Source organism: Megalops cyprinoides, chromosome 14, assembly GCF_013368585.1.
Source record: "Megalops cyprinoides isolate fMegCyp1 chromosome 14, fMegCyp1.pri, whole genome shotgun sequence".
In the NCBI taxonomy this organism is placed as follows: Eukaryota; Metazoa; Chordata; class Actinopteri; order Elopiformes; family Megalopidae; genus Megalops; species Megalops cyprinoides.
The window spans coordinates 21891825-21914984 of record NC_050596.1 but is presented as its reverse complement, the minus strand read 5'-3'; the positions used below and the strand labels follow the sequence as shown (position 1 = coordinate 21914984).

The following is a 23160-nucleotide window of genomic DNA, read 5'->3' as shown; positions in this document are numbered from 1 at the left end:
TTCCTCAAAAAATTTCTGCGCTGGATTAATGTGGCCGCTGTGTACAGGAAAAAAAGGCACTTAGGAGACCGCACAATGGAGACTACATTACTGCAACAGCGATCTCATTATGTTCCCCTACGCCCACCTCCTGCCCCTGTGCCCGTTTACTCACTTCTGCGTCTTATTGTTGGGGTATAATGGCGCCGGGCGCATTTCTGAAATTCCCCTATTATGCAGCTTGTTAAGGCTGCATTTTGTGGCCGGGTGGGGGGTGTTGTCGGGGACCGCGCCGGTTTGCTGCGTTTGAAGGACATGCGAGCACGGGGTCTAGTTTGCTCGAGCAGACGCGATGCTGTTTGAGTACGCCGGCCGTGTAGCCGGAGCGTTTAGAGGCTGTTAGCAGTCTTTCAGCAAGTAGGCCCGGCCAAAGAGCACCTGGCCGGTGACCTAGTAGATTTCCATATGTCATTACAGTTGGGACATGGATCGTGCTCTGTCACAGGGCCAGTTGGAGAGACAGGTGGTTGTACTCTGTTCAGATGAGTGAGGAGGCTGACGTCCTGTCGGGATGCCTGTCCCCCCACCCTTCCCCCCCCTTCTTTTTCCCTCTCAGCGATCGCTCAGCTCGAACACGAGGCGTGTCAGACAAGCCGACAGGAGGCGGAAAGGCTGTCTGTTCACCTGTCACAAAAATGTGGCCTGAGCGTCTTACGATGGCTTTACTGTGTTGCAATCGGGGCGATTGTCCCACTTTCAGCACGAGTCCCGTAGGTATGCTGCATCTGTCAGTGCAACTGACAGGGGACATGTCAGAAAATGTCTGGATATAACATGTCTTACAATCAATGGCTCTTCCACCTAACACGGAAGAAATGGTTACATGGTTTTTTCAAACAATTTGGTTTTTTTTTCAAACAGTATGCTGGAGGTGTCCCAGGCACAAAAAGTTAAGAAAAAGAATACAGTTACGTGATAATTATACAACATGCATTATATTTTACACTATTGTTGAACAATTTCTGCTTTTTAAACAGTATTCTGGAGTCCTTAACATCAAGTGTTAATACTGTTTCACCCTTAAACTAGGTGGAGGTATTTCTCAATGTGACATGTCATATTCATACATCCACAGCTATATATGTGTATATATAGCTATATAGTGTATAGCTATATATATAGTGTATGTATATATACAGCTATATATGTGTATATATAGCTGTATATATATGTATATATATATCTGTATACGTGTATATATATATATGTGTGTGTGTGTGTGTGTGTGTGTGTACATGTACGTGTACGTGTGTGTGTTTGCGTATTGGCACCTTGTGAAGATGACAAAAGGGATTTGGCAGGACAGATAGAACTGGGTTGTGAGGGCTTTGTAATGAAGGCCTAATGACTATATTCAGAAGCGCTTTTTTGCCCGCTGATCCACTTGAGTGGAAATGCGTGCCCTAGAGAGCCGGCGCTGTCAGTTCCCCTTACCTCACAGAGCTGCCGCCATCGCCGGGGCCCGGGCGCGAGCGAGAATCATCCGCCGCTGGCTCCGGGCACCTCTCAGGTCACACGCGGGAGGCGCACATCTGGGACACCACAGGTGCCACCGGGGGGACAGAATGCTTTGACTCAGGAAGTGTAAATACATGAGAATTGACAGGCGAGGTTACCTTTCTGCTCGGCGGCTGTGGGTTTGTCCCCGCCGTTCCCTACCTTTCGCGTCAGCCCATTTCTTCAGCCCCGTGTTCTTTTTTCTTGCCTTGTCTTTGAACGAAAGCGCTGAGTATCTGTCTCTCTGTGCTGGCCTCTGTATTTATGATCTTGGCCTAAACCTTGGTCAAAAGGTGAGAGACAGGGAAGTGTTCAAAATCTGCAGTGCTCCAGTGAGTCATGCAGCAGGAAAGACCATTTTTACCCCAGATTACTGGATCACATCTTACCAGTTCTTTACACTAAGTCCCCACTCTCCCCATCAGAAGCAATGCACCGTCTTTATGTTTCATGAATGCACAGAATGTTCATGCATCACCCCAGTGCCCCCCCCCCCCCCCCCCTGTTTTGGATGGCACTGCATTTCTGCATTTCTGGAACTCTCCATTGTAGTTTTATCATAAATCAGCCACCTTTCATAGCCCGGATTTTCCATTCAGCCCTGTGGTGAAGAGTGCAAAGACCCGCACAGCAGCTGTGCTTTGAATACCAGAGCACCGCCGTTTTCATTCACTGCTCAAACAAACTCTTATCGCCCCCACTATCTGCTCCAGATGGCTCACCTTATCTAAGGTAAACCCAGTAATATGCTCATTAAAGGGGGCTTGTGGGCATTCGGCAGCAATGTTTACTGAGTGTTAAAAGGAGCAGAGAAACGGGGCGGAGCCAAGCGGAGCGCCGCTGTGGTATTGGCTGACTGGACCCTTATGGATCTCCCTCTGTCCCCATGAAAATGAGCATTCCAAGCTGGTGAATAAAATCAAAAATAACAGAATCAATCAGAATCAGGATCAAGATAAGGAGTCAACCTTTTGGCCCCAACACAGGTCTTCATCTGTGTAGCACTAGTATGCTAAGTAACTATATACATTTTTTTTGTATTCCTGTCATCTTTTTTTTAATATAAAAAGGGTCACTTCTTATGGTGATTAACTATCAAACCTGTTTACCATAGTGAGGTGCATGTAAGGTGCAGACGTTGGATGGCTCGCCTCGGAGGGTTTGTTTTTTTTGTCACTTCCTCTTTTGGGGAAGTGCAAGTGTCTGAAAACACTGACACAACAGGTTGGACTGGAGACTGCAGAACTCATTTGGTGGTCATGTGGCTCGCTGTATCATAGCCTCAATAGTGCTTGGCAAAGCAAGTCTTGCAGGGCCAAACTGACCCCATCAGCAGAAAATGTACCGGTTTCACTACTGCAAAATGTAGCAGGAAATGTACAAATAGGTGGACTGAAATAACACTGCCCCTTAATATGCCTTAACCACTTAATCGAGAATTGTGCGTGTGTGTATGTGTGTGTGTGTGTGTGTGTGTGTGTGTGTGTGCACGGATGCATGCTATTATGACTTGAATTAGAAGCTCAGCGTTAATTGCTTTCAGAAATGAAAACATCGTAAATTGCTCCCGAATTTTCCACTTGAGAAATAACATGGGGCTCACAGGCATTGTCACACGATTTGGTCTGTGATGTCACTCTGTCACCCCAGGCTGCAGTTCCAGATGAGGTACATCAGGGACACGTCCCATAATGCCTTTCACTTGTTATTGAAAGTCAGGTTGCATGCGGAGTGTTTCAGCACCTCATCTGCAGTCCTTTATTGTTGTTATTACTAGTAGTATTATCACTGCTTCTATTACGGTGCACTGTTTACAGTATATTGACAGATCGTGGCCAGCGTCAGGTCATCGTGCATTTTTCTCTGTCAGTGACGCCATATTATAGCTAGTACTTCACAGTAAGTGAACAGAGCTGATGAGATAAAGTATTTACAAGGCGATTTATGTATCATCTGAGTCACAACTCTTCTGCAGACAGTAAACCTCTGACCCACCTTCGCCGACAATCCTCCACACAATAAGCCAGACAGAAAAAAGGCCAGTAAAATAAGAGACGGCACCCGTGCTGTTGTGCATTCTGATTTGTCTTTTGCGGCACGGCGCTATCCGATGTTTGAGATGCGGATTGGTGGCCCGTTAAGTGCCGGTGAGTGGCACTTTCCCCCTCGCCTGAGAGCTGTCAGAGGCGACCTCGGCCTGATGAAGCCGATTGTCCAGAGGACCGCCAGAGGAGGTGTCAGCGTCAAGGGTCTGCCTCTCTCCACGGCCCTTTCAAAAAAAAACCAGCAGCAAATGGTGCCTCTTTTCCTTGGGAGAATTCGCGAGGGTCATGTTTATTTCAAAAAAAATGCCTGCCCTTGTCCTCAAAATCTCTCTCTCTCTCTCACACTCTCTGTCTCTCTCTCTGTAAAGGGAGGGAGGGGGAGAGATCAGCATGAAGCGTGCCCTTTTGGGACCGTAATTAGAAATCATGCTTGAATCTTCTTTTTGTCTTGCTGCAGCTGATGAAAAAAGCTAGGAAAAGTGTAATGCATGCAGATTTGAATGGGACGGGCTGCACTTGTTGGGAATATATTTCCGCACTAGGGCTCAGTGCGAATACAGTCATGGTGTATTTGACCATGATGCGCTTGGTTTTTTTTTTTTGTGCGATAATGAATATAAAGACAGCCATGTTGTTTAACTTGGACTGAGACAATGTCCGTCTGGCAGAGGACGATGCAAAACACGAACCGTGGATGGGGAAAAAACGTCAAAACTGCTGACTGGACATGACAGCACGCAGCTGAGGACTAGCCTGGGCAGTCTGATCTCAGTAAAGCGTGGCTTACAGTGTGTCATGCAGCGTCACGTCGACCACTCAACCGGCCGCCGCCCACGCCGCTGTTCCCAAGCGCGTAGGACCAATCGTATGAAAGCCTGCGGGTAGCGCCCGCGATCCCAGCGCCCGCTCCGGGCCAAGGGTCCCGGCGTGGGCGGGGCCAGCGCCTCGCAGGAATCTCGCTCGCCGCATGTGGCTTGTCCTCGACCAAACCCTGCGAAAAAGCGCCGGCTGAACCCACACTCGGAGGCTGTCTAATGCCGATTGCACGCCAGGAATGAAGTTCCAGCCTCCGGGCCAGCGGTGCTGACCTCACCCGCGTAGCTTTTGCCTGCTGGCTGAGGATTTAGCCAAAGGGAGGAAGAAACACTCACGCGCAACGCACCGGACCCGCCCCCGCACGTGAACGCCGAGCCAACAGGTGCTCTCCGATTCCTCGCCAGCTAAAGACCAGGTCCCAGGCCGCATGCTCTGGTATCTGTAGTACTGAACAAAGTAAACCGTGACACGTCACATTCCGTTTGGTGACGCTGCGTCTGTGTTCCGAGCGGCAGGATCGCGTCGACATTGAAGCGCCTACTGTGGGAGCAGGTAAATGGCACACGGGTTAAAGGAAGGACCAGTAAAAAACAAATAAATAAATATAATAAATAAAAACGCACCCGCCCCCGCAGGTTAGCCTCCCGGCCAGACTTTTTTTCTTTGCGTTTTCGGAGGAAGTTAGCTGGCCGTGCCAGATGGAGAAGGTGGTGGGCGGGGAGGGGGGCCGGAGGGGAGGGGGGGGGGGGGGGGCAAGGGGGACCGTCCGGTGCTGTTTCCAGCAACCGCCCCGACTCTGATGCAAGGGAGCTGGCACCGGGACAGCTCCGTGGGCTGAGCGGTGCTCCAGCGGTCTCCCAGGTGGCCTCGGCCTGCTCTGGCGTGGGACGAAACGCTGGAATCCGATCCCCTCTATTACAGCGTGCATAAAACCTAACACCGTGGCCCCCGCCCAGGCAGGGAGATCCTGCTTTATTGATTTTTATGACTTTCTGACAGCGTACTTCTCTTTGTTTTGGCCAGCGCAGTGCGCACGGGCCGCACTGTGTGCGTTGGGAGCTACACGTTATTGCACGCCCTTCACATTTACCCCGCACATTTAGGGGTGCTTATTTTTTGGTGGGAGGAGGGGGCTTGAGATGACTGCTAAACAGTGTGAAGGACATGTTTTTTTTTTCGAACCCTTATTTAGCAAGGGCGTGAAACTGGCTGTATTTTGTGGCCTGAATTTCTACGCAGTGAAGTAGCGGTTTGGCCGGGAAGGTGTTGGACTGCAAGTTTTTTTTTTTTTTGTTGTTTTCTTGTACTTTTTGTCTTTTCTTTTTAAAATGACTCAGTTTCAGCTGCATTTTATTGTACCAGTGGTCCCTTGGAAGATGGCTTGCCTGTGAGAGCTGCTTGGATAAGCCCTCCCAGTCACAGGCGGCAGAGAGCCACGTCTTTCCGTTCATTAGGCTGATGTCACTCGTTTGTCCTCGAAACCCCCTGAAGCCCTGTCCTGGAGGCGGACATCTGTCGATGGCACCAGGGTCTAGGTGTGTTCTCTCAAGCAGCAGGACTCCTCTGCTCTCCTGCCCACCCACCACCCCCCACCCCCCCCCACCATCATCCACCTTCGTTTCCTGAGTATATTCCTCTGCAGTCTTTTTTTCTGAGCAGTGGAAAAAAAAAAAGAGAAAAAGCAAGGGGAAAAGGCGACCCAGGCGGTGAGCTATCCTGAGCGTGTCATCGCGGATTTGGACGAGTGAGGGAGAGCGGCCCCGCGGCGCTTAGCGAAACCTGGCAGGAGGTTGACGGGGCGTTGACTCAGAGTGCCGTTTTCGCCCCCTCGCCCCCCATCCAGCCTCGCTGGCGAGGCCCGCGGGACCCGGGGAGGTCACCAATTGTGACCTTCTCCCATTACAGTGCTTTCCTTTTCGTTGCGTTTGTCTTTTTTTTTTCTCAAAGGTGGAACCGGCGCTCTGAAAAGCATTTCGTCAGCTTGTATCTCGTTAAACTGACACTCATGAGACGCCTTTAATTGAGGGTGTTTTTCTTTGCATTGCAGATTTTCTCTATAGTATTAAATTAGAATTAAATTGAAGTCCTGCTTTCTTTGTATATATTTGTGAGAAGTACCATATGCCTGTGTACATTAAAAATGAAATTACGTACTATATATATGTATATATATATATATATATATATATATATATATGTGTATATATATTTGCCATGTTCTGTTTCAAATTCCATTTACACTGTACTCAGTTTACAGTATTGTGTGTGTGTGACAAAGATGGATCATACACACATTGAAACATTTGAGAGTTGATCATGTTAATCATTAATACAAGAATAATTGTGGCAGTAATCTTTTCATACTGTACTGTAAACTACAATTATGACTATGATGATATGAATAATGCATTTGGATTCTGACATGGATTTTAGTGGTTTTTAAGGGCATAAAGGGCAAAACTATTAGGAGCATTACCACCTGGATGTCTGAATAATTTAGCCACAGAGGAAGTAGGACCCATGCCCCCCCATTCCCCCCTCAGAAGGGCTGGGATCGCTCCTTCATGCCAAAGTGAAAGTATGCATAAATTATTTATCCAAACCTGAGAAAATCTGTCTTCTCCTGGGGAATCTGTCTCTCTATCGGCTACTTGAATTTCAGGAGTGTAGACTTTTTTTTGCGCCCCCCCTACCATCCCCCCCGCCTTCCCCTCCCCAGCACACTAAATAAATAAATAAGTAATAAATAAGTCCACGGCCGTTCTCTGAGCAGGAATTTGGCTTTTGAAGAACTACTTAAGCACTGGAAATATTCAGGATGTTGCTACTCTTTTTAAGTGGTTGACAAGTGGCGGGTCTTCATTTGTGCATGTGAGAGCCCTTTCCTCGGGTAGGTTTCGGCGGCCTCTCCACAGCTGCGGCGTGCAGGCCCGGACCTACGCACGGGCTCGTGCCTCGGCCGTTGGCTGAAAGTGCGAAGTTTCTCGGTATCGCCCAGGAGAAAGCCTGCACGTCTTCTGAAACAGCGAAAAAGCGCTGACTCATTGCACTTTACAGAACAGGGGGAAAAAAAGTTAAAGATATGACATTTCACACCTCTGACCTTAACCCCCGTTCCTGTTGTGAGATGCAGGCTATGAGTCTGCCTGGTATCGCAGAGAGAGAGCCCTTATCAGGACCACACAGCCCTAGCATTCACGCAATCAACAGGCCTGTTTCACTGATGTTACCAGTGTTGCGAAGGTAGACTTTTTTTTTCTAAACTGTCCCTAATATGCCATTGCTAATCTAATAAAGCAGTCTCTTTCAAATAAATCTCTAAATTTGCTAGTTGTCAGAAGTACTTCTTGCACACTGGCAATATTGTTTTGGGCTTTTCTTTTTTCCCCTCCTGCCTGCTTCCAGCAACCCCATGGCACACGTAATGCAATTAAGTACGGCCAATGTACTGTCTGCATTCCAGGGGTCTGTTCAGTAACACAAATTATAAACCTTATGAACCGGAATGAGATTGTTTTTATATTGAATCTCGAATCGCATTTGTTAATAAGGAAGTTGGGGTTGCACGGGAAGTCAACAAGACAGCGTTGCTGGGGTGACCGGTCCCTTGCATCGGCGTTTACAAACAAGGTTCTTTATTTTTTTAAAGCCCGCACTATGTGGAAATTATGTGACGGTGTTCTAGGTCCTCTCAGCAAAAGCGCACTGAGCAGTGGCCTAAATGGGGATGGAGGTGGTATGGATTGTGGCGTTTTTGTGACTTCACGGAGAATCGTGGCAAGGAGGGGGTCAGTGTGTTTGGTGGGACGTCCCGCTGACACCGGTGGTGGCTTCTCGACGGAGCGGATTTTCGCGCGCGCTACTGAAGGCAGAGGTTAGGCGCTGGCAGAATGCAATTTCTTGCCATCTGACAGACCCCTGGAATAAAACGACACACTTTTCTCCCGCGATCGCGGGGAATTGCTTCTCGGGGTGACAAATGATTAGCTGTTATCTCTGGAATGAATTTGATTCCTGGAAGCAGCTGAGTCAGGTATCTCTGGAGAATCCCATTCTTTTTTTTCCCCTTTTTACTGGAGCTGGAATTGGTACCCCAGTCACAAGAGGCCAAAATATATTCATTTCCCTTTATCTGTTAGCCGCACTGTCAGGTGATGAATGACTTACCCGGCGCTCGGGTGATCCACAGGTCATAATAAATACATGCATTTTTAAAGGAGAAATCGGCGAGTTTGGCGATCAGTTAAGGCAGAGCAAACACGTCTCTTTAAGCGCGACCGCAGCAATAAAGAGGGCCATTGAACTGTAGTGCCCAGTACACGCTTCGACACAAGAGGCCCGGGGTTCAGTTGGAGCCTTTGTCCGACGCACGGTCTCTCTCGCACGTCGGACTTCAGTGGGGCACCGATTCGCGGAGCTGACGGAGGGATTGAGCGAGCCGGGCGGGCGATCGAGCGCGGGGGCCGAGGGGGGATGCGGTTGCCACTTTACTACAGCTCTCTGATACAGTCCAAGGTGTAAAGGGCTGATTAGCTCCCCTCAGCAGCGCGGCTGGCTGGGTGGCTGTCGCCACATCACCATGCGAGCGCGCTCAAAAGAGGAACCACCTGCTTTTCATCCTGTCACACCTTTTGAGCAGCCAAAGCGATAAGAACTTTAAAAAACACACACACACACACACAGACGATAGTAAAATGAGCACAGTAAGCGCCTCGCTAAAAGGCTCAGCCTCCCCCCCTCCTGCATCTACTGAAAGCTTTATTATTTTTCATACATGCTGGCCTGCTCCTGAGAGGCCGCGGCGGTTGAACTCTGAACATAACGGGGCAAGACCACCCAGACAGGGCGCTCGTTTCTAGGTCTAATATGTTTTTTTTTGTAGCTTTGGTATATTGTTACCTAAAGCCGAGAGGCTGAGGGACAGCCTAATCCTGTAGGTGACTCCTCTAGGAAATGGCCGTCTTATTTTTACAGGGAACCAAGGACATTTTTCTTGGCATCTGTTGGATTTTATTGTGAAAGCCACCCAAAAGACAGAATTCTGTGTACGGGCTGTTAAAACTTAAGAAAACAAGTCGGTGGGTTGCTGAGGGTGAGAGGTAAAGGACGAGTGCGGTCAGCACCCCCCCCCCCCCCTTTCCAAGGGACCACTGGTACAAGTGGCATGCTCACGTTCTTCGCAGGAGCTGCGGCATTCGGACTCCGTCTGCCCCTACATTTTCGTTAACAATGGCGGTGGGCAGGGGGAAGAAATAGATGAAAAGTGCTACATCTTTGTTGTTCTGACAGGGCACCGCTGAAAATGAATCAGACATCCTGTTCAGATCACGAGATAGGTGACAAACCAGCATCTCTCCTCGGCGCTCAGTGCAACATCAGCCTTATCAAGAGTGGAGGGGGGGTGGGGAGAAGCAGAATACACATAACTCCACGAATATTTCCACGGAAAGTGCCACCCTGGAAAGGGTGAATGTGTGTGAGTTCTTTTATAACAGAAAGACAAAAAGAACCACTCATTTCTGTTTGTGCACTGCAAAACTGTGGTAACCTGGCAATGGCCATCACAGCCAGAGTGTGGTTATTTGTTTTTTCTTGTAAAATGTCACTGCTGAGTAACGTTTGAGGTCTGCAGCAATGTTAGATTGTCTCCCAAGGGGATCTTTCTGTGGGGGCCCTTGTGAGCTCCCATGATTCTCAGGGGCTGCACACAGCTATGCAAAAAAAAGGGAACCTTTAGGTGCGTTTCCTCTTCCTTTGACTGCTTCCTTAGCCTGTGTCAGCATTTCTGACCGCAGGGGTGGAGTGGATCCAGGCCACAATTACTGAGGGTACGGCGTGGAACCATTCATCGGTATTAATTACCTGCTATCAACCTCATAACAGTGGAGGGAGGGCGCATCGCGCAAAGACGAAAGGCCATGGGAGCTTGAACACATACGGAGGGAATGCTTTCCTATCTAAGATGCTCTCCTTACCGCGAGCATGGTCTTAAAAAAACGGAATTGTAAGGTTTCAAGGAAACGGGCTGGGGGATGGGGGGGTGGGCGGGGGTGAGATAGGGGGATGAAAGGGTTCTGCCAAAAGTTTGCTTGGGCCCTGGCTTCCTGGAAACTGCCCCTCCTGCCCACAGGGCGCTGCCCTCTTCCTTCGGCCTGCTTGCCGTGTGTTAACCTTCCCCCGCCGCCTGCCGCTCTGAGATTACATACCGAGATGGCGACAGGAACAGGCCGCAGAGGAAAGACCAAAGGCCAGAGTGGGGGATGGACACCGGGAACACTGTCAGCACGGCGACGGGAAACTACCCGCTTGTTTCATTTGACTGAAATCTAGACAGACTTTTTTTATCTTTGTGTGATGACACAGACTCCGGTTCTCTCAAGAGGGGCAGATCAGGGGTTATTAAGAAATGAGCTGCTGTGATTGTTTGCCTTTCCTTTTCTGGTATGAGCAGTAAAAATCTCCCAAACAAACAAATCCATGCACAAATTTAGTGTGGTACACTAATCCTTCCCGTAAGGGTTTGAATGTTTTTGGTGCTATTTTGTTATATTGAGAATAATGATATTACACCAATTCTAGTCAATCACTTGCTTGCGTACTAGCGTCTGCTAGTGCACATTTCTTGTTGGACTTCAAATTGAATAGTGTCTAGGTTCAAACAAATCAACCACACACATCTCTTTAAAGTCTTGTGGAAAAAAAACCCTTTCCTCAGGACATAGGGGGTTAATGGAGTGACTGGAAGTCTATTCTCTTAGTACATTTCCTGCAGTTTACATTGCACAAATCACTTAGCTTGAGAGAACCCCCCCAACCTGGCCAGCAGTTTAAATATGACTTCCGGTCGAGATGAGGATTTGATTCCTGCACAGCCACTAGGGATCTCTTAAAAAACGAAAGACGACGCTTCCAAGGAGCTCCGAGGAAGTTGCCAGAAACAATGCTCTTCAGGTTTCGCCCGAGTCCCGGACCCTTAATCGCCTGCCGTACGGAAACGGTGATAGCCGACGGGCAGAGACGGGGGGGCCCCGCAGATTCCTCCGAGAGGAGTTGGGGAGTTAACGCGGGGCCCGTAATCACAGTAACGCGTTTGAGCTGTAAACTGAAGGGAGACAGATTACAGGGGCCCTGCGTCCCAGACGCTCACCTTTTTGCCTTCGCGTCTGTCCCGCTAATGGCCTCCCCCTCGCCGTTGGGGAAGACTCAAGGGAAGTGACAGCCCCAGTCACCTTTTCGCCTTTCCTTCCGTCTCCTTCCCCAATTAAAGATCCTCTCGTTATTAGTTTATTGGCGGCAACGGGCCCTCGCAGAACACGTCTGCGGATGCTCTGTTGATAATGAACAAATTCAGACCCATTGAACGGGTTCACAGCTGCGGGTGCTTAGCTAATAATAGTTTTCCCAAAGACAAAAGATTAAGGAAATAGCATTACAGAGGCATTACAATGGAGGCCCACTGGAGCCGTAATGACATAGTCTTTCATTTAGAGATTGTTCCTTGTTTCTGTTTTTTTCTTTTTTAAATCGCCCATTCTTCCTCTGTCCTTTATGAAGCCTTTTTTTCCCTCATGCGCCATTTTGGTAAGTCGGACCTCTCAAAGGAGGGCACGGGGTCACTGAGGGGGCAAGGTATTGCCACCTGCAGAAGCCGGCACACGCCCCCGCAGCCCTTTTTTTAGGGCTGCACCAGTTGGTTTTAGCATCCCCCTTAGCATGGCTGGTAAATAATTCACTCAGCGCCGAGGTGCTGGAGGTGGGGGCTGGAGAAAGGGGGGTAAGAAGGGCAGGCAAAGGGAAGTGAGAAGAACAAACAAGCCGGAGCATTTGCTCTGGGTGTAATCCACACGTCGGTTACCCTGCCGTGCTAATTAGCACCTTCCCCCCCGTACCCCGGATACCTACAGCACTCTCGCGCGCCGCGCTCCTTTCAGCCCGCGGATCAAAAGGCGATCGGATCGACGGGACCGCGGGGAGGCAGCACCCAAGGGTGGAGGGAAAAGGAGACTCGGATCAAAACTGCTTTAATGCTCCGGCAGGCACCACGCTCCTGTCCCTCCGCTCCCCGCGCCTTGGAAATCGCTCAATTATGTAGGAGACATGCATACTTATGCCTACACACACACACACACATGCACACACACACACACACACACACACACACACACTCACACACACACACACACACACACAAACACTCACACACATGTACTCACACACACACACTCGCACACAGACGCACACATATACTCATACACACACACACACACACACACACACACTCAAAACATCAGAGCTTTATACCGTGTGCACACATTCATCTGTGTGATTGACAGGGAAGGCATCCCATGTGTATGCCGCCATACGACACGGACTCATCTTGTGATGATTTCACGAGCGATTTCACATTTATATGGATACATTCCCTCATTTATCACTGCGCTCGGGGTAGCAGGAGGCGACGCGCCGGGTCGGTGTGAGAAAGGAAAGTTTCAGCGGGTCAGGATGAAAGCTGAGCAGTTGGGACGTGTACATTAATCGTCCCCGCGGACGTCTCGGACAGACGCGATGGATGCAGCACTGTTTGAGGGCTTTGTTATGCAGAGGTCTTTTTTTGAACACAGCAGGGGGGGAGTTTTGCTGAACAGCTTCAGTTATACATTAGGTGTAATAAAAAGGTGACTTTAGGCTCTCCGTAGGTCCCCATTGTCCACGGGCCGTGTCCTTTTGTCCACAGGAGCGTCCATTGTCTCTGCTCTCAGCAGGGGAAATGATAGGTGAGACATAAAAATATCACAAGCACAACACACACACGCACACACACACACACACACACACACGGACATGGCGAGCGTAACCCGTGATCGACTCACAAGTGCGTCGTGGCTCTCTTCAAGTACGGTGGCCTCGGCAAGAGCGGTACAACCCAGCAGCTCTTTTGTTCTTCCCTGTCTGTCATTCTTACTGGAGCTGCTCTCAGGAACAGCACGGCTGGCCCTTTATTTAACGCGTCCGACTTCCCCGGCCGTCTGAAAGCGGCGGGGGGCTTACGCATCAGAATCCGGCCGGGCAGGGCTCGCTGAGGCCTGGTTTTCGGGGAAGGCCCCCGTTTGGCCGTGACTAATCGGGACGTGGTAACAGTGTCGGGGGGCGCAGGCGCGACAGCAGGCGGGGGTAGGGGGGGTCCCCGCAGGGCGAGGGGGGCGCTCGTTCTCTGATTGGAGGGGCCGGGGAGAGCGAGCGGCAATGAAAAGAGAGGCCTGTTTCCTGCGGCTCGTTTGATACCTGGTGGGGATGCTATTCAGGTGACAAACGTCCAGGCGCAGAGGGGGGAACAGATGTGACTTACACTCTCATTAGCATCTGAATGGGTCTGATCAGATTTGGCCAGGCCGGGGGGTTAGGGAGGGAGGGGAGGGAGGGAGGAGGGACCCTCACCTGGACAGCTCCCTCCTCTCTGATCTTTATCCCATCTGAGAGCTCGGAGCTGCCGCCCTCCCTCGGACCCTATTAAAGCCCCTAGCCCACCCCTCCCCCCAGCCTCGACCCCCAGCTGGTAACTGGCAGAGTTTTATGACAGTGAGTGCTCCTCCAACAGCCTCAGCGCACAGATGCTATTCAGAGAATGCGTTCTCCACACCGATTTTACCTTCGCTGTGCTTTTAAAAACACATTAAGGAAAGCTCCCCCCCATTCTTTGTAATGAAGCTAAACTCCTCTCTTTGGCTTGGAGGTCTTCCAAGATGCCGGCTTTGACAGCCAGCCCCACAGTTCGCTCCACAGATAAATTTCAGGCCCAAGCCACTTTTTTAATTATTTATTTTTATTTGCTTTGTGCATGAAAAGCTCCAGTATTTTATGCCAAAACGGTTGTAAATTAGACATCACTGTTATTTAGGATGCCAGAAAAGTGTTTAAGCGACAGTTTGAAGGAGTAAGGCAGCCACTTCCTCCTGCATACCTAATGTTTTCTCATGATCTTTTACTGCCATTTGTTTATTTAATTTGCTCTGTAGAATCCGTCACCGCCACACATAGCGCGTGTGTGAATACTTTCATTCCTCTTTAAAAGGTACTTGGCATGACCGAGTGACGTTGAGAGAGAGGCAGTTAGGTTTCAGGTAGGCTCTCAATGGCCCTCGTTTCAAAACACTACTCCAGGCCACAGCGGGTTTTAGAAGAAGAGAAAGCAGCCCTCACCGCCGGACTGTTATTTTTAGGCAGCTTATCTCAGGATTTGCCTGATAGTTTTGTCGAGACTGAAAAGTGAAATAGAATTTGTGGGAGCAAGCTCGACGCTTATTTTTGAGAAATCTTTCTCGGAAAGACCAAGGCTTAGTTTTTATCCAAGATTTAGATGAGACAGAAAATAAATCTTCTAAAACAGATTTTTTCTGAAACTGTAAGTCTTTTTGTATGCATTCATCTTATTTCTAGAAGTATAAGACATCACCATAAAATGACTTTGTTTCAGAGCGTAATTACAACTTGGGCTCTACTTAGCTGTAATTAACAAAAACGTACAGTAATCTATTCAGGCACCACAATATGTTATTGTAGCATTCTAATTAATCTTACAGGAAGTGTAATAAATTTACTGTATCAGATTGAACCAATACTGTATATAGATTTATTAATGCTTTTAATCAGTTGTGGCAAAATTAATTTTGCACTGATTGCTTACATTTGAATTTGCATACACTTAGTGCAAGTAATTTATTTTTATGGATTCCTTTTTATTAAAATGGGGCATATGGCCCTTCAGCTACAAAACATTGCTGATTTCTCCACTGAACATCTTCAGCGCATTGCATTAAAAAGTACATCGATTTATTCTACTGGGGAAAGCTTGTTTAAAAACTTCTTTTCCAACTTTTTTCCCCCTGAAATTTCCTTGCTCATCCATCCTTACAGCGTTATCAGGAAAGCATCATGAGAGGTGCACGAAACAATTGCCAGCCCTCTCTTTAAGGACAAAGACGCAGTGTATTATTTTGGCTTTCTCGTTAAAAGAATTATGAACGTTTGGATTTGTGCGTTTTGTTTTTTCCCGTCGGTGAACGGCAGAGGGTTTTGGTGGAATAACTTGTGAACGTGGGAATAATTTCACATTTGTAAGCAGTGAATGCAAAGCGTTGAGGTCTAGGGAAAATTACACGTGCCTCTAAAATCACACCGTCACACCATGCAAACTTGTTTCATGTCGTGTATTTTTCCCTGAATAATACCCATGTGATAGCACTTCTGTGTCACCTCTACCTTTGGACAGGGACAGACCTTTGCTGAAAGCTGTCCCCAGCGCTGCTGCTAGAATGGAACTGAAGACAGTGTAGGTAAATAGATGAAAGTAAAAGGAGCGTGACGGGGGTGGGGGGTGGGTGGGTGTGGGTTCTTCCACAGGGGCAGGGCCCCACCGTCGTCCCGGAAACCCTGCGCTGAGACAGAGCGAGCAGGGGAGACCGGCCGTGTTTAACAAGGCGGCTGATAACACGGCGCAGTGACTGCCACGCCCCGCATCGAACCCGGCGGCGAGGGCCCGGGCTGACCCTGTCAGCAGATTCCTGTACCTGAGAGGCAGCGCGTGCGTGTGTGTGTGTGTGTGTGTGTGTGTGTGCGTGTAAGCGAGCAGTCGACCGATGGGGGGGCTGTGGCTTTCAGCAGCTGGAGCTGGAGCAGACAGACGAGCTGAGAGAGAGAGCAAGAGAGAGAGAGACAGAGGGAGAGAGAGAGAGAGAGAGAGCGAGAGAGAGAGAGACAGAGCGCTCACTGATAAGTGTCTGCTTACAGCAGGGTCCTATCAGGAGCAAGGAGGATGTTAGAAGCATGTACTGTACATGATCCTGCTCTGGGGAGCAGACAGCCAGGAATGAAGGGGGGTGGGCAGTCTTAGCATGGCACCGTGTGCCAGTGAAATAAAAACTACACGCACAACACACAGCTATTTTACTTTTTTATTTACTGTTTCAATTGTATTATTATTTGTTATCATTTGTTTGAACTATGATGACAAAAATGATTTGTCAAAGTCATAACTGGCTTAAGGCACAGTGTACATATGCTAAATTGCTTATTTAGTCCTGGGCATATTGAGAGAGCAGCACTTCCACTCCTGGTGCTGACAGATTTTATCCAGAGATCTTGGGGGGCCACATTTTTTGCTAACAGTTATAACTTCAGTATCCCAGTAAGTGCAGTCAGTGCAGTCTCAAGGTGTAAAACATACTGATTTTGTACCAACTAGGTACAGAACGTAGGGTAAAATAACACGAGTACTAAGTGACATATTTTGTTTGTGTTCTCTTAATACCGTTGATGCAAAGGCAAGGTTTTTAAAGGTAGCCTATGGCAAAGAAGGAACAAAAGGGACAGACGTTGGTCCCAGCCAAACAGGTCTTAGAGTCACATGAATATTTGATAGGCACTCTGATTCCTGATTGTAAAGCACCGTTTAAAAAGCTCTCCAATCCCTCATTTGGAGATGTCAGATTATCCATCTGGCCTGTTCGGAAAGTTACAGATTGTGCTTGGCTTCTTGCCATGTGAAATAGATTAGGAAATGTCACCAGGGTCCAAACAGAAAATCTTAATTGATTTGCAGGTGCTCTCTGCTTGTTTTCTTTTCTCTTTTTTTTTTTTTTTTTCTATTTTGTTCAGTGTCACTTGGGTTACGTTTTGAAGAGTGTACAAAAGCATGTTAAGATGTCATGTTTAGAGCATTCACTGCAGAGAATATCGAAAGAACATCAAAACTGCCTTTTATACTCACAGAAAATTGGAAATTGTTCTCCCTTTGTGTGAGAAAAGTACCAGTTAGCTCAGGACGCGAACTGAACCCGTTTCGTGCTCCAAAAAGGTTTTGTGCGTATTTGGTTAGTTACAGTAATTATAGCCAATAGCTGACAGCCAAAATCACGCTGGAGAAAGTGAGGGCTGTTTTCTCGCACCAGGCCCTCACTGCAGAACATCTGCTGAGAGATTTGCATATTAATTAACCCATATTAACTCTAATTATTCGGGGAAATGATCAAATAAATTAAATTTTCTAATTTTAACCTTTCCTTTGCTTTGACGGGTGTGTGAGCGGGGGAGTCAGGGAGACGGGCCTCACCTGTGCCAGGATCTTGGAAGGATAGTTTTTTTATTTTTATGGTACCCCCTTTTATTTTTCCCCCCAGGTCCTGGGGGCTACCCAGAGAGCTTTTGTTTTCCTTTTTGTGTGTGAGCGTGTGTGTGTGTGTGCCTTTTTTTTTGGCTTCTCAGTTAGGTGGGGGCCGTGAACATTTGCACAGAGCAGGGAACATGTGTGCGGGGAAGCACAGATGGCAGATCCGTCCAGGGGCGAAAAGAGGTGGACCCTCGGAGCGGTCGAGCAAACCTTGAAGCTTTCTTTTTCCAGCCTGTTGCACCAACCTCCCGCAACTAAATGGGAGTTTAATTCAATTAGAGTCAGGCTACTGTGGGGGCCTCATGGCAGAAATTATTGAACATAACCACTCCCCTTTCCACACACACACACACACACACACACACACACACACTCACCCTCACACTCACACTCAGAACACCCCACACACACACATTCGCACACGCACACCCAGACACACACTCCCGGCTTGGTTTACACATCGCTGAGTTTTCACCATTCATCGCCGCTACAAAGCAGCCCCTCTCTTTGTAGGCCCTTTGTTCGCTGTGTGCCACTGTCCTTTTGGCGTACGGCTTGCTGTGCCCACTCCTGATCCTCCAATGCTGCCCTGTTACACTCTCCCCAGAGCACAAGCCTGCTTCACTTCTGCAGAGATCCAATTACAGGAATGTGTGGCAAATCTTTATATAAAGAAGTGCATTTTGGTCTGATATATCCGTTTGTTGGATTCAGTCAGTGCTAATGCTCATTGGCTTCATTGTATGGTAGGATGATTTAAATTTAACAACGGAAATATGACAAGAATGCTCCCCTTTGTTTAAAAATTTCTCATACTGCAATTTTTATAAAACAAGTCAGTTTTTTTTTTTCACCCCAGCTCTCACAATGAAAGCAGACCAAACCCCGCTTGATTCGAGCAGATCATTCAGGAAACGGTCTATTCAGGAGCCTAAACGGATGTGAAAAGAAATGATGACAGTTAAAAGGTCATTGTTATCCCTCCTCCGGCGGGTAGCCACAAGGCAGCGACCTCGTTTCCACCTTAACACGCGCACACCCCCACCCCCCACCCCTACTCCAGCCATTCAGGTGATACGCCCCGCTCGCGTTCCTGAAACAGGAGAGAGAGAGAGAGAGACCATTCATCTGCTGGTGGGGATGACTCCTCCTCTCGATATCTGGTGCGCAGGGAACAGGAAACTCCACATCACCTGGAGTGAACCTGCAGCGGCCAGCCAGGGCTCACCGGGGACACCTCTACCACAGTCTCCGCGGGGGGAGGAGCGTGGGGAGAGGAGTAGCGTGCAGTTCCCCGGCGTTTTACCTGTTGGTCCGTCTTTTTTTGTTTTTGGTCGGGTTGTGGATGGAGTGCAGTGTCCCTCAGTGTGGGAGCCTTCAGAGACACCATGGGAGTGGTTTTAATTGCAGCACGTTGTCATTGCATCTGTAAAAGGTACGTCCCCGTTAGCGCTTTTGATGACACGGGAAGACTTTTTTCACAGTCAGAGAGTTAATTTTAGATTATGGTTTGTGCTTTGTGTCTGCAGTGATTTTGTTGTTTGTTTTTTGAAGTGCGCGTTTGAGCCAGGACTTGGAAAATGCCAAGCAGTAACTTCGCTCAGACGTGTGGTACACGGGTTACTGTTGATACTGGCGGTGACGGGAACAGAACAGGTGCTGAATGTGACCGTTCATAAGCATTCCAAAGATACGGACGTCTGTACTCAACCCGCCTTTCACTGCGGCCGTAATGAGAAACCAGGGCCACAGAGCGAAGCACGTTCATTCCTTCATTCAGTCATTCGTTTCATCCGTTTATTTGTCTGCGTGTGTTTACACGTAGGCTGTGGGGGCACAGTTTGGCCTCCCTTTGCCCCGGGGGTGAATGGGAGAATCGTTTGCGAGAAATATTCTCGGGGACACAAACGGGCCAGTATTTAAATCCATTTACAGATGAAGAAAGCAAATGCGGAGGACATTAACGGCACCCATTCTCAGGAAAGGACAGATGCTTTCAGAGGCCATTCAGCTGCCTTTGCCTTTCAGCCCTAAATGATTTTATGATACTTTTCATTAGCCTCGGAAGAAAGCACCCAGTGACAATGTTTGGGGGGTTTGCTCCTTTGTTTATTTGTGTGAATGATAAAAAAGGAGCTGAGGAGCTTTTAATCGGCCTCCTCTGCTTCTGTCCACAGAACATCAAAAGGATGACTCACCCCCCCCCCACGCACGTGCAAACAGGCATTTTTGTAGGTGCCATACTCATCATAATCAATACAATATACGTTATTATCAACTACCCTCCTTAGTCTGCTAACTGACAGTATAATGCCAAAGTCATCAAAGTCTAACTAAGAGAGGTTTAAGCCTGATATCAAGCAAGACACTGGCAATTATAAATGTCACCCTAATTATCTATAGCATTCAAATAAGAGGCGCCTTTTATTTACTTGAATTCCGTGGAGCGAAAAAGAACGTCTTTGACGCGAAATCAAACAGGTAGAATCAGTGAGAAAATGTCAGAAGTAATTGCCTTTGTTGGATGTGACGCTTAAACTAAGGGAGGAAAAATGGAAAGTGTCAGCCGGAGAGAACTTAAGAGAGCCCCCGAGAAGTAAACATTACCACCTCCTTTGTCTGTCGCCTCCTCGGATGAGGACAAAAGATTGATTAGCGGAGAGGTACGGAACGGGCGCAAGCGTCCCGGGTGACATGAGCAGGTTGGAATTACTGCGGCGGAGGAGCACAATGTAGAGTGGGAGCCTGCTGCTTTTCGGTGTCTGTCTGTCAGAGGCATCGCTTAAACAATGCAGGCTTTCACTGGTTCGCGCTGCGTGATTGCGTTGACTAAGTTGTACTTGGCCGGTCGTTTTTTTTTTTCTTTTTTTTCCCAAGGTCTGCATTGATTAAAACAACATTTGTCGTTGACAAGCTTACACTTCTCAATATATAATACTAATATATAAATAATAAATGTCTATGAAAACGTTTTCATTATTTCACATTCCTGTAAAACTGCTTGGTGCTGTTTGAGTGTACACAGGTTTAGAGAATTCCGACAGATATTTCTTCTCTTATTGCCAGCCTTTTAATCTTAAACTGACACAAGTGAATCTTGTGAATGTTAATCATAAATAGAAAAGAAAAAAGAAAAAAAAAAAACAACCAAAAATTACATTTATGTTCTTAAAGGACATAATGCTGTGTAAACACCAGACTGTGCTGTCATTTGATAATTTTACACAATATTTGAATCGTCCTTCACTCCATCATCAGTAAGTCTTTTAAATCAGAGGATCTTACTCGTGTGTGTGGATATGTTGATACATGTATACACACACACGCACACACACGCACATATACATATATATACGCCTGCATATATACATGTAGTACACGTATACTCCTACATATATACGTGTAGGAGTGGCTGTAAAGATAAACAGACTGTGGTCTCTTTTAAATGAGAATGCTCCAGTCACGTTTGTCTGGAGAATGGTGCTGCCTGACCCGTACGACCCAAGGACAAACAGTGCGAGCCGTGGCTTTTGTCTGGGAGGGCACCGTCTCGGTGCTCGCTAATGCAACAGCGATACAAAGCACACATGCAACAGACGAGGGTGCCAGCAGAGCATTAGCCCCTGCCCCACTCTGCGTAAACACAAAAAAAAAACAATCAATAAACAGCCCATTTCACATACTCACATTTTTTCCATATCCCAAGCATTAGCTGTTTACCAGTCAAACATCATGTTGTCTTCAGCTGTCAACCTGTTTTTATTTTTAAAGCTTTGAATACCTTCCTATTCTACTGTGAGCCTTTTTTTTTTACACTTACACGCGAGTCTAAGGAGGAGGTCAGGGTGAACTTTAATATACTTTCAAATGGAAGTTTGTTCCTGTTCTTATAAACAGAGCTGCAGAGTGATTCCATAAGGAAGGAAACTGTTTCTGCTTCTCTTTATTAGCTTATCTGCTCTAGATAAACCAGAAAAAAATCAATGCTAATCCGACAAAGATGCTGAAAAGGACGTTGTTTCTTGCATTTGTATTCGGTCAGGTTTGGGCGTCTGACGGCTGATTGGACCAGACAGCGACCCGTTTAGTTTGAATGAATTTGTTGCGATTTGCACAGGAGGCTTTCCTGAGGCTGGGACGTCGTAGGGGAGGTTGCGGATGTTTCCAGTGCTGACCCAGTAGTGAGACACTACTTCATTGCATGAGTAGATTGTTCTGATATATTGAAACGACAACCAGTGGCCTCCTGTCAGTCATCCAACCTCTCTGCCTCTTATGCCCCTGCCCCTATTTAAGACCCCAAATATATAAGTCAAAGCCTTTCGCAGATGGCCTTGTGTTATTCCAAATGGTATACCACTGAACCCGAAAAAGCTGCAAAAGCCATGTTTTTTCTCTTTGTGTTGATAAAAAAGCCTTTTAAACCTGTCCAGCCTTAGATAATTTCATTCACTCCTCCCAACCCTGGCCTTTATTCCCATTTCCCTTCACCGATCTGTTTTCTGGGGTGGGACGGTCGCTTCCCGGGCCTCCTGGCCTTTTGTTGCCACCCCCACCGGGGCCGTCCTTAGAAAGTTTGGGAGAAAAGGAGTCACCCGCATGTTGCTAAGAAATGGTTAAACCTCTGCCTCTCTCAGGGGAGGGGGGGTTGGGTGGCAGGGAACAAAAAGGGGAGAGGGACAGAGAAATAATATAGAAGCGCATTATCAATTGTGCCAAGGTATACGTGGACCACACAGCAAGTTCGAACGTCTCACTTTCTTTGCATTCCCTTTCTCTTTTTTTCATCTCCGAGGGCATTACCCGGCCTGAACTTGCCTAAACCCTTGTGGTCACACCTCTTGAATAGGTTTTGTTTCCCACGTCAATTGGTATTCAGCCCAGGTCAGCGGATTCGGCTCGCCCTGTCTCCGCAGCCGTTTTCATTTTAATTTGCACCTGTTATGCAGTTGTTCGGAAAAGGCAAGTGCAGACCCGTGGATTATACAAAGACCATATTATGAACAGATATGCGCGGCATAATCTTAGTGTCCCCACGACAACTTGTCTAAAGAGGGCCGGGAGTTTATTTTTTTTCCTTCCTGTCAGAAAAAATATTCTGATGTGACTCAAAGTTTACATCGTAAACCCGCCAAGGAAAAAAAAAAAATCCCCAAAGCGCTCTGTGAACGTAAGATTGCATGAGATCTCCTCTGAACCTTTCAGTTTGTGACGGCCTCTACAGATACACCATTTCTGTACAACTTTGTAAGCTGTTTGCCAGGTACAGAACATTAAAATGATACTTTAAGCTGTTTGTGTTTTTTTTCTGTCTTCCGCTGCCCATTTTTGAGACCAGTTCCCATGATGTCATGACTTCACCTCCCCCCTTTAGTGTGGTATGTGTGTGTGCAGCGCTGTGTTTCTGTAGCTGAGCTAATGCCCTGTGTTTATTGCTCTAATCTCTCTTGCGGCTCGCTAAAGTGGACAATTTATGTACCCACCAGTGTAGGCTCAAGAGCCCTGCGAGCGCTGACTAATTCAGAAACAGCCACCTTCAATTGAGCTCACAGACCTTATTTACAGGCCGCCTATTTTAAGAAAAGCTGCCATGTGCCCGAG

At 47.7% G+C, this 23160-nt stretch overlaps 1 protein-coding gene across 5 annotated transcripts in view; it reads left to right on the top strand.

Moving 5' to 3' along the window:
* The window catches only part of LOC118788728 (zinc finger E-box-binding homeobox 2-like), a 76274-nt gene that overhangs the window by 34649 nt on the left and 18465 nt on the right, over positions 1-23160 (top strand). The gene's annotated exons all lie outside the window — the stretch shown is intronic.